The 12,836-nt window shown below is 40.5% G+C and overlaps 1 long non-coding RNA gene across 1 annotated transcript; it reads right to left on the reverse strand.

Moving 5' to 3' along the window:
• Positions 1-200: 200 nt before the first annotated feature.
• LOC110747178 (uncharacterized) lies at positions 201-4,080 on the reverse strand. The gene is made up of 4 exons (XR_015837169.1): positions 3,709-4,080; positions 1,996-2,390; positions 1,755-1,880; positions 201-968 (listed from the first exon to the last, which is right to left on the reverse strand). It is a non-coding gene; the product is annotated as an uncharacterized LOC110747178 (long non-coding RNA).
• Between the last annotated feature and the right edge of the window lie 8,756 nt (positions 4,081-12,836).

The following is a 12,836-nucleotide window of genomic DNA, read 5'->3' on the forward strand; positions in this document are numbered from 1 at the left end:
CATACAATGGCTTGACCCTTTTAAGGCTCGGCAAGAGGGTGCATTTCAAGCCAAATGAGTAGACAAGCCTTGCAAAAGTTTTAAAAAGCAATGCATCGAAGATTTAGCTTAAAGGTCCTGTCAAAATTTCGGCAGCATATACCTTGTTTTTAAGGTTTGCCAACCTGTCAGAAAAGTTTCAAGAAGTTCACAAGAGCAAATTCTCCCAACCAAGCAATATATATATATGAGATGTACGGATTACAACATGCCTCAAGCATTCAGAAATTAATGCAAGTTCCAGCGATTCAGTAGTATATTACAGTCGTTAGACTATCTAAAAAGTACACGGCCATTGCAAAAACAAAGTTACACATGTTGAAGATTTGTACATCCTATGGTATCAAGAAAGATGGAAGCTGTGCACTGAGCCAACTGACCCCAAGCCAAAGAAAACAACCTGTGAAATAAAAGGAGGCAGCACTGCCGGAAGGTGCAGGGCAGTGCCGGCAGCTATGTCGGATGTTCCGAGAAGAAGAGGAGTAGGAGGCAGCACCGCTGGAAGGTGCAGGGCAGTGCCAACAGCTATGTCGAATGTTCCGAGAAGAAGAGGAGTAGGAGGCAGCACTGCTGGAAGGTGCAAGGCATGCCGGCAGCTATGTCGGATGTTCCGAGAAGAGGAGGAGTAGGAGGCAGCACTGCTAGAAGGAGCAGGGCATTGTGTACACCTGCATCGGATGTCCCAAGAACATGGGGGGCTGCCGGAAACAAACCCTTCTTTATGCAGCACCTCGATATAGACGCAGGATCAATCACTGAAGCAGTTTCCGGCACTGGCTCTTCGCTTACTGCAGCATGTTCACAAGCATTCTTGAGCAATGGAGGGGGTCTTCCCCTCTTCAATTTATCATCCAGTGAATAAAGGTGGTCACTAATAATTGACGACGGGTTGGTGGATGCCATGGCAGGTCTTGACAAGCGATGAATCCCTGCAAGAATTGCCAACAAAGAATATGCTGAAAAATGGCAAAGCATAAAGCTAGTTCTCTGTGTTAAAGCCAAGCAATCTCCACACTAGCATGCAAGCCATATGAACTTTACAAGCCAAGCAAAGCAAGCTATCTCATGCCAAGCGAAATGCATAAACAAAAAACAAATATTTTCGAAGCATCATGCAATCTATTACTCGAGCTCATGACAAGCAAATTTCCCATTCCATGCTCAACCAATCATTTCAGCAGACCCATCATACACATGTTTGTGTCTATCCCTATAAAGCCAAAGAATAAACCTCCATCCATGACCAAGCTCTAAGCTCATAAAAAAGAAACCAATTGTGCTTTCCTCAAGCTTTCAAACAGCCTATGATCTTACATATTAATCATGCGACTACAAGCATACGCTCTTGATGCATATAGTTCAACAACAATCAAGAAGGGGGGCCAAGAACGTAGCACACACAAAATTGTACCTCAAGCATGACAAGTCAAGCTCATGCCAAAGGAAACGCTCAAGAAAATGCCCAAGCAACATGCAATTTACCCATGGCAAGAAAAAATTCTCATTGACAAGCAATTCCCATAGCAAGCAAAATTCTCTCTCAAAAATGCAAAAAATTCAAGCATTGCAAAACATGCATTCTGTCAATTTCTATTTCCCACAACATAAACGAAGGCCCAAGGTTAATCAAGCATGTGTTCACAAGAAAAGTAAGCCTAGGCCAAGCACCAGTCTATGCTTATTCCTGGAATATTCAAATTGGCAGAGTTACTTACCAAAGGATTAAAGCATAAGCTCAAATATCCGAGTTAGAAGGCTGGAGGATTTGGAGGTTCCAGCAGCAAAAACATCAAAGCTTCCGGCACTTGCCTTTCCCCTACCTGTGTCTGAGACGTATACACCTACATAGAAAAAGCGCATTGTGCAAGGTTCAGCCTTTTCACCAGCTAAAAAGGGGCCAACACATGATAAAAAGGGGGAAGAAAAATGGAGAAAAGGAAAGGATGTGGTCCATACCAGGGATTTCTTTTTGCAATCCTTTAGCACTCTTCCAGCAGCTTGCAAAAGAAAGAAATCGAAAAGAAGAAAACCCAAGAAGCTGATGCGAGCCCTTCCTTGCTAGCACCCATGCCGTGAGTACCATTGTTGCGACGATGATAAAATAGGTCGAAGGGGTTTGGTGCTTGGCTGCCAAAACAAAGAGCAAAACCCCACGAGGATGAAGAACTCAACAACTAGCTTGTTCTCTGTCTCATCCAAAGTCTCTCTGGTCAAACAATTCAAATCTTCCATAAGCCTTCATATCGCAAGACAAGGTGTGAGCAACCAAAATCTCACCTTCATACCATCAAGTTCCTAACAAATCAGTAAGAAGATGACATTTCTCATGCTTTGGAACCTCTCAATCAAGTCTGAAAAAGAAACAAGAGAGCACGTTGGCCAGATTAGATGCTGGAAGGGAACTTGTAAACGAAAAGGGGGGCGCCGGAAGCATAATCGCTATTGAAGCATGATTTTTTCCAAAGACAAGTTGCAAGAGGCCAAAATTCTCTTTCATGCAATCAAAATCCTAGAAAATTAGACTTCTCATGCTTTCTCATGATTTGGAGCTTCTAAACAAGAGAATACGTTAGCCAAAATCAGACGCCGGAAAGGTACTCATACACAAAGGGAGGCGCTGGAAGCATATTTTTCTCAAAGTGCAAGCAAACTCATCTATCAAGCATTTGACAAAATCCACAGGGTGTGATACCAATCCACAGGCCAAGAAATTTCATTTCATTCAAGCATTCCAAGCAATTCGGGCATTTCAAGCAAAATTGAAGAACTCATGCTCTTACGACAATACCTTTCAACATCATGCTCTCACGACAATATTGCTCAAGGATATGCTCTAGCAATACTCAGATTAGCACTCAATGCCAACAGAAAAGACATGCCAAATTCTCAAACAAAAGCAACATGCCAAGCAAAACTTATACGTAAGCTTTCCAACCATTCTAGCTAGAACATCCCACCTTTGAAAAATCACTAGAAATCAAGCTTACCACCAACAAGTCCCAAACTTTCCAGATTAGAACTAGACATATCAAGCTTCATTTTCCCAAAATTTCGTTACATTTTGAGCTAGGGAAGCATGTCAAACAGATTCTTAAAACAGCCCATGCCGCAGGAACTGCACAGTTCCAGCCAGCTTAGCCCTTACTTTGAAATTCCACTAAAAATTCATTTTTTCTTCAAGTGATGCAAGACCAATTCCAAAATAGCCATTGAGAAGTCCATTTTTATGTCTCAAAAGCTCCAACTCATATTCGAAAAGAAACATTTCAAAAGTTCAAAAAACAGCCAGCAAACTACTTTGAGACATTTCGACAAACACTTGGCATGCATACCCAAGTGAGCTTGTATGACTCTTGTTTATCACTAAGCTAGAATTCTAAATCAAAAGCTCAACCTCAGAATTCGATTTACAGTTCACAAATGCTGGGAAATACAGAGGAACTCAAGCATTCAAGCATAGAAACACAAGCATGCACCAAAGGCATCAACATCAACTCATGAACATGCTTCAGAAAAATGGAGGCAGAGAGCACTAGAATGGGTGGATGATCCTCAATTTTGGATATGTTATAAAAAACATAATTTCGAGCAAATTTTGTGAAGGAGGCGCAATCATCCAAGCATCATAAGTTAAAGACATATGCAGAAGCAGAATTTGCAGAAACTCACCAGCCATGGATGAATGCAGAAGTTGCAGACCAGTTTTGAGGTATCAAAAAAATTCAAAAAATTCTGAAAATTTTACAGGCTATAGTACTCGAGCAGATGAACGACTTTTATCAAGGAAGTTTTCTGATCCGAGCTTCTGAAATATGACTTACATACTGATGCACAATACCCACGGGTTTGGGTCTTGGAGAAGAAGAAGAAGAAGAAGAAATAAGAGTGAGGGAAAATCAGAAAATAAAGCACGCCATGCCAAGTAAAAGGGAAAAATAGTAGCCACTTGCAAATAAAAAATTCAAGAGGAAGGGGCAACACAATTTTTCCCACGTGAGGGCCAAGCCAAGTCGTGTTCTTCCAACACCTGCCTTATTTCAAACATCATTCCAGCACATACCATATTTCAAGTATTCTTCCAATATCTAGCCATCATGTCGCACGCTATCACCTTCACTAAAGTTTTGTCCGCTAAAATTCAAGGTGTTCGGAGGCCGGTGCCGTAAACCCAAACACAATGGTGAATCCAAACTCATTGCATCTGCAACTCCAAGATTGGATCCCCACCGTCCACTAGCACGTCTGGCTACTGTCAAATGACATCCACCATGCTAAATGTCCCAAAAGCCATATTAAACCATGCTACCTTAGCCAAAGCCAAGCATCCAAGCATACAGGCCAAAATCAAGCCTACACGCCAATGCCAAGCATCCGAGCATACAAGCTAAAATCAAGCGTATACGCCAATGCCAAGCATCCAAGCACACAATCATGCAAAATCAAGCCTCTCTAGTCACTCAAGCAAACAAGTCATGCAAGCTAAGCTAATCCACCAAGCATTCTCTTCTAGGTCATGCCACAAAATAGGTCAACTCTTGGTAATTCTAGTGAGTGACCTCCAAAATTACAGTGTCTAGGAAAGATCTTCAAGGCAACACCCTCGGTGTTTAAGAAGGATTGGATTTTAAGCGGGACCATCGTGACCCCTCCAACCTTCCCGGAAAAAACCTGGCTGTAATTTCAGAGACACTTAACTAGTCATCCTTAAGTTGTTCCTAAACCCATGCCATGCCATGCGACTGCAATTTATTTTGGGCTGGAAATTGATTATTCGGACCATTTCAATACACATTCATGGCCCCAATAATCAAGGGGGCTAATGTTGAGGCCCAAAAAATCCACAGTTCGGCCCAAATAAATTCTCGGCCCAATGCAATACCTTACCGAGGGGAAGCCCGATTAGGGCACGCGAAAGTTCGTCATACGCGCTTGCACACATGCCACGCCAAGCAAATAAGCAACACGTCACGCTACAAGCTTAAGTGGGCCCAAGCCACTCAAATGCCCGGGGCTTGCTTGAGTGGGTTGTGGTATGGATGGTAACAAGTTATCATGGGGCCCATCGATGGGTCGAAAAATGGAAGTCTCGGGTCGCTTGGGGACCTCGGGACTCAAGCCCATTTTCTTAGGCCCAAACATGGGTAAGCACAAGGGAGGAGATGGGTCATTGCCTCAACCAAAGTAAGCCCATTAGAATAAACTAGCCAAATAAGTCTATTGACCCAATTAGCATAGCCCCAACCAAGATAAGCCCATTGCCCCAATTAAAATAAGCCAACACTTGATCAAAATATCCCATCCGTTGGATGAATCATGTGGTGGACTTAAAAGACTTATGAAATTAGAATAAGAGGGCAGCATCAGACCTAGCACTCAGTTTGAAAAGCAAAACCAACGTTGGAAATCTACACATAGGTAGCTGCTGGGAACTAGTTCCAAGTATAGGAATTCAAGAAACCAAGGGATTTTGGCATGCAAGGGAGGATGCTACCCCTTAAACCAACGGGTACAATCACTTTCTTTCCTTCATCAGACTGGGCCATGGAAAGAGGAAGAAAGAGGAGAAAGAAGATGGGTGAAAAGGGGAAGCTCCCTTCTGAGGTCGCCGCTGGAAGAGGCTTAGAGCACCCAAAACATCTGATTTTGTGGGATTGGGCAGAACTGACCTTGCCACTATGAGGTAAGTCAAGAAGGAAGAGGAGAAAGGAAGAAGAAAGCCTAGCTAAGTTAGGAAGAAACCATTAGGGTTTCTTGAAGAAGAGCAAACCCCAGCAACTATAAATAGGGCCTCTTCCACCCAGCCAAACAACAACAATACACAGCCTTTAGAGAGCAAGCTTTCTCTCTTGAAAACCCACCACCTTCAGAGAGCAAGCTTTCTCTCTTGCAAACCCAGCAAATTTTCGTGCTTTGCTAGCCCATTTCCCCCATCTCCCCTGCTTTGGCAAAATTGCTACAGCTCTGACAGAGTCACTGTCGAGCTGCCGGAAGCTACGAAAACCACCTAAAACTCTCTTCCTTAGAACCTCTCCTCTCTTCCATTAGAACCTCTGACCTCCATAGGAACCCACAAGCTTTCTCTTTCCAAAAGTGCTAAACCCATGATAACTTTGCTCTCATGCCACATGCCCCTCATGCTAAGCCCAAAATTTCATCTGTGAATGTGAAGAAATTATCTGTAACTTTCTGTTGTTTTTGTTGGAGAAAATAACCAAAATACTTCCTAAGGCTTTGCTGCCCTTTCGAAGCATTTTGGGGCTTAATTTTCGAACTCAAACAAAGGGGACAACTTCATCAGTCCAGCCCACTCGCTGCCGGAAGGAAAAAGCCCCTACACCCTTCAACCTTCTAATGTCATCAATACACAAACACTAGTACCCTATATAGCTCTAAGCTGTTCCAAACTTTAAAAGCAAAAGTTACAAGATTACACTACACCAGAATACATCTATTACGGCGCACAAAGCACAATTCACGACGCGAAACATGCAAGTAGTAAAAGCCCCCGTCGTAAATAGTGTTCCTCAATCACGGCGTGCATGAACGTCGTAATAAAAACTTAAGACGACGTTCCCCGTGAGCCGTAATTCAGTTAAAACAATTACGACACGCTTTGCGCGCCGTAAAAGAGTAATTAATTCTCATTTACGACGTTTAGTGCACGCCGTGTTTAACTTTAATTTTAAAAAAAAATTAATTAATTCCCTGCCTGCTCCTGTTTCATATTTACAATATACTTATATCATCTATTACTTCCCTGGATACAAAATTTCACAAAACAAAAAGTAGTATTGCAACCAAACTTGAAAGAAAGAACCATTTCATTGAAACTATACTAATCATAATGAATTCCAAATACAAACTCTATAAAGTATTAAAGAAACACATAATAGTGCTACCAAATTTACAATTAACTTGTACACATCCTCCAACTCATTCACTCATAATAGTGCTGCCAAACCTACAACGTAACCTATGCAAAAACATGATAGCACTGGCAGTAGACATCATCTAACAAAAATGAAACTGACACTTGATCTGCCACCTGCATTTTGTTTGAAAACTCATTTTAGCAACTTAACCATTGTGATTTGCCAAAGGAAAAACCTCATTCTAAATTAATATAATGGTTACCTCAATCAAGAGCTAGTCAAAGGAGATGAACTTGATTGGCCATGCGGTTGTACTGAGAACTACATCTTCAATAAGAAAAAATTCACGTGTTGGCCGAAATAAGGGTTGGCTTCCTACAAGTACCTCAAGGACCCAAACTTTCCAACAATCCGGTCCAAGTGGCACAAAGTGCACATTATCTTGAGGGTTTGTGGATGAAATTTCAGCAAGTGCAACAACTTCTCCACTTCCTGTCCAATGTAGTAGTTTGCACTTTTTCCCTTGAAGATTGGCAGAATTACTATGATGGTGAGTAGAAAAGGCCTCAAGGTTAACTGATTTGGATAGAAGGTTGGCAGATTTAGCTTTATGGTTGGCAGATTTAGCTTTAGATTTAGCTTAAGTCTGGGTACTATAGGAAAATAGCGCAAGACCTTAGCAGAGATTCCCTTGTGAATCTTATTAGTGCGCCCATTAGTTTTCCATCTTGAAGCATCACACTTCGGACATGTATCGAAATGCTCAAGGTCCTTCCAAAATAAACAGCAGTCATTTACACATGCATCTATCTTTTCATAACCTAGATCAAATGTCTTTAGTAATTTTTTTGTTGAATACAAAGAATCAGGAAGTGTGTTCCCATCTGGCAGCATGTCACGTAAAATTTCAAGTATATCATTGTAGGCATTTTCAGTTAAACCATGCATAGCTTTAAACTTGTACAAGACAACAACTGCAGACATCTTCGTGTACTTCATACAACCAGGAAATAAAGCAATTTCAGCATCCTCCAACAAACTTGTAAAACTTGGCTCTTCTCTTTCATGTGTTGGTTCCACAACACCATCATCTTGGAAATAAGCATCTCTATACATTCTATACATATCAGGCATTTCTACATCTTCATGATCAACATATGAATTTGACATTTCTCCATGCCAAACCCAATTGTTGTACGTAGGGTCAAATCCAAATTCAATTAAATGATCATACACTACATTGGAAGTTTGGTAGCGCATGTTTAGACAATCCTTGCAAGGGCATATTATTTTTTCTGGATTCTCCTCCTTAGCTTGAATTGTATTGACAAAACTCCGTGCCCCATTTTGATACACTAGTGAATTTCTACAAATGAAAACTAGTAATTTTATTTGGATGATCACAAAGACATCTTAACATCTAAGTAAAATAGAGTTTAGAATATAACCTTGGGAAGTATGCCCATTCTTTATCCATTGCTAGTGAACAACTTGTTAACTTAACCTGTTTAAACCTACTCAAGGACCAAAAAACTAATGCTAATTTAACATGCTAAGACAAGCAACTAATCTGCATAAATAGATAAAAAGATATAGAGAGAGAGAGAGAGAGAGAGAGAGAGAGAGAGAGAGAGAGAATTTTCATTGAATTGAATGATACCATTGGAAAAAATTGACATCATGAAAAAGATAACCTCAATAGATGCCTTCTAAACATTCAATCTCCTACCTAGCAAATACCACTACATAAATCCAAATTCCAACAGTAAAGATCCCAATACATAAAACTTATTACTTTGCCAAAACCACTACATATTAAATTCCAGAATAGGTCAGCATAATTCAAGAGGCTGCAGACATATATATCACACACACCTTTGATTTAATAAGGAGCAGCACACTCTAAAAAACAGAGTAAGCTATTTGAGTTAGAGTTATCAAGATTCTAGAATACCCTACAGTGACAGATATAGCTTCTGGAATATCAGCTTCTGTTGCCATTAATCTGCAGATAGAAAGGTGGGCTTGAAGGAGGTTGAAAGAGCAGTAGAAGCTTGTGTGAGAGAAGCCATCTTATCAACTACCTTCTCTGGTTTAGTTTTAGTCTGTACGTTGTGGCTATAAATTATAATGGAGACAGAAGGGGTGTGAAGAAAAGAAAATTCAAATCCTAACCTAGGCTGATTTAGATTAAATTCAATCAAATTAAATTAGAAATACACATAAAATCTAGATTCAATACAATCAAATCAGACATGCAAATGGAAACCAAATTCAATCAAATATAATCAAACATTCACATAGAATCTACAAAAATAACCCCAATAAAATCAAGATAAGCAAATCTAGAATCCAAATCAACTCTAAAGCTATAAGAAAACTCATAATCAAGCATTGGGGGTTAAGGCTTTAGAGAATCTTACCTTTGGAAAGTCACTGAGAATTCAGCTTTGAAGTAATAGGGCTCCAGCAATAGTCTTCTCACGAATGAGGAACTGGAGCTCTTGATTAAAGACACACAGAGAGAGAATCCAGAAATTGTGAGAGAGAATCCAGAACTTGTGAGAGAGAGAGAGAGATGGAGAGAGGAGTGAAGAGAACGTTGAATGAAAAATAAAACGAGGGAAATTATGTTTTTAGCGGATTGCAAATATATCGGGAGTTTTTGGCAAAAAAATAAAATTGTATTACGAATTACGACATACTCAGTCGAACGCCGTAATGTGTATAAAATAATTTGCATTCACGGCGTATATAAAATCACGCCGTTAAAAGACACAAAAATTACCTTTTTTAAGGCGTGTTTTCATATGCCGTAAATATTAGCTATTAACGGCACGTTTTACTATTTTTTTAAGGCGTGCTTTGTCATATGTCGTAAATGTCAGTTATTAACGACACGCACAGAAAGCATGCCGTAAATATCAAGTCGTAAAAGCTTCAATTTGGTGTAGTGTTAGGGTTCTGTAAATAAAGTTCCACTCCACATCCATCACCATCCAGCCAAAAGTCTTGATATCATTACAAAATTAGGGTAGGTCCTGTATTATTCAAAAGATTTTGTTGATGTAAACTGTTTTTTTGTGAAAGACAATTGTGGCAGTGGAGGCCATCTTGCTTTGTTTTACCTTTTTTATAACATATGATTGGTGGGTTAAATAAAATATGACCGTTTTCTCAAAATTCTGAGCTTGCTCGAGAATATACCTTGCTAACTCCATTCCATTGAACCCATCGGAAAGCTCTATTGTTACCTCCTTAAGCTGATCAGTAAAATTCAGTTTTAGGATTTCAGTAAAATTCAGTTTTAGGATTTCCAGTATTTCCTACTGTAGAAATTTAGGAAGGAATAGAAAATTAGGGAATGGCTCACTGAAAGTGATGCCTGTATTCATTCATCTTTATATGATATTACAGTTGACCTTTGCCTAAGTATGTATGGAAAGCTGGGGTTAATAAGGTAATACAAGATTTACACAATCATAGATTTAAACTAATACTAATATTGAGGGAGAGATTGTATCACGACATCATGAATCCTGATTTGCATATGATTCAGCAATCATAATAGCGGGGGGAGAGATGTTAGGTTGTGACATGGGCTGATTGACTGATTGACTCTCGTCACGCCACCTCAAGCAAAACGGAATGTAGTAAAGATTGAGCTTGGTAGTAAGGAAATGGAAGCGTTCTCGAGATAAACTCTTGGTAAAGAAATAATCGAGTTGATGAGGAGAGGGAGGAGCTCACGAACAAAGTGGGTGAGGAGCTCACAAACAAAGTCATAATCAATCTTGATTTTCCGTGTGCGAGCATGGAAGATGGGATTGGCAGCCATATGAAGAGCGCAGAGATTATCAACAAAAAGACAAGGGGAAGCGAGAAGAGGAACACCAAGTTCGCAAAACAAGTAACAAAACAAGCGGAGTTCAGCTGCAGTAATAGCAAGAGCCCGATAAGGAGTGGCACTTTCTGATACGACTTGAAACCCGCACAGAAAAAAAACAACCCGAACCCGCACGATTAATAATTGGGTAATTTTCGGGTCATAACGGTTGACCCGTTTAATAAACGGGTGGGTTTCTGGTCAACTCGCCAACTCGTTTAAATACTCACTAACCCGTTTAAATTATGTTAGTCTATAATAAATATTACAATTATACACTTATAATCCAAGGATCCCTTGGGGACTAGTGGTAAGCTCTTAGGCTTTAAAGAAAAGGTGATGGGTTCGAAACCCCTACGATCAAACGATAACCAAAATCAAATCCGAGCATACCATCATGTTCGGGACAACATGTGGATCATTTTAGGACCAAGATGGACACCTAAACAGTGCCCACGCGCTGCCACATGCGCCGACAGCGCGTGAGTGTTTAGAGAAATTCTGGTGACAGGAAAATCTCAATATCGTTGGTCAAGACCTATACCTACATGATCAGGACATTAAGTGGAGCAACTTTTGTTCTTGGACCAACCCCAAAAAGTAACCGGAAGTGGCCAAAATCGAGGGCCGAAACCTGCCAAAACTTCTATCGCTTAAATCCGTTCCAAAATGCAGAAATTTCTCCTAAATAACACAACCAGCAGCTAGAACACATTGAGATGATGAAAAGGCATACCAAGTTCGTAGAAAATGGTGGCTAGAGGGGTCCGAATGAGCTCCGGAAATTTTATGTAAAAACTCGACCTTTTTCTGCAATTTTCGACGACAGCGACGACGGATCATGGCGGCTGAAGGGTGGGGCTGATAGAGGGAGAGAAGCCGGTTATTTTGGACCGGTGCCACCAAAAATGGCGGCGTGTGGCGGCAGTGGAGGCGGAAAAACTACCGCTGCTGGTTTACCGGGGAGGGGGGGTAGCTCCAGAATGTTTCAGTTTATGCTCCTATCTATTATCTGGATATACCAAGAAAGATTTTGGGGGGGGGGGGGGGGGGGGGGCGGTCGCACGGGAGGGAGGAGGAGGAAGGAGGAGGAAGGAGGAGGAGGAGGAGAGAGAGAGAGAGAGTGTGTGTGTGTTTTCATAGATTTAAAAATTAATTTCGAAATAATTACGATTGTGCCACTGAGTTGGTTTTGATCGTAACTTCCTCGTTACAACTCCGATTCGAGCCCACTACATGTCTACGGACTCATCTCGGTACGATCTACGCAATAGTACCAGTCATTTTCCCAAATCCCTTCCGGATTAAAAAGTGACCATAATACCCCTACCCCCAACGGCAAAAAATTGGAATTTCAAATTTTATTAAATTAATTAAATTAACGGATAATTATATTTTTGGGTCGGGATGTCACTTTTTTTTTTTTTGGCAAGAGACAAACTTTCCGTGTTTATCAAATATTTTTACTCACCACCATTCTTAACACTTGACGCTTGTCCATAAACATAATAGTTAACTCTTTGCTTTATATTTGTGAAAATAATAAGATTACGCTTATCAACACGTGTCATGTGTTGAGAAGAGCGGTAATAATATACCTTAGATTAAAGTGGTGACCAAAAATACATTCAATGTTTTGGGGCATGTGTCACTTGACCGGGTTTTCATGGTACACTTATGTGGGGCTGCTCTATTTTGTTGTCTCTTTGTCTTGAGGAGGAATTTGGGGAGCTGAGAGGACAGCTGCTATAGCATGGTTTCTTCACGCATAAGGCTGTTGGATGGCAACTCCCCTTACACTTTGGCTGAAGATAGAAATAAAATAATGGAGAAGAAGATAAGAAGAAAGGAATAAAAGACCTTAAAGCAACAAACGTATGATAAGGATCCGAAGAAAGGAATTATCTCATTTCGAAATCTAAAAAAGTAAATGTGCTTTGTTTAGTGAACTGGGGCAAAGCATCAGCTATTGCGTAAGCATTGGTTTATTAGACTTCACTTTCTCCGTGTATAAATTTTCTTCCACTGGTTTCTGCACT

Source organism: Prunus avium, chromosome 7 (genome assembly GCF_965620075.1).
Source record: "Prunus avium chromosome 7, drPruAviu1.hap1.1, whole genome shotgun sequence".
Taxonomy (NCBI): domain Eukaryota; kingdom Viridiplantae; phylum Streptophyta; class Magnoliopsida; order Rosales; family Rosaceae; genus Prunus; species Prunus avium.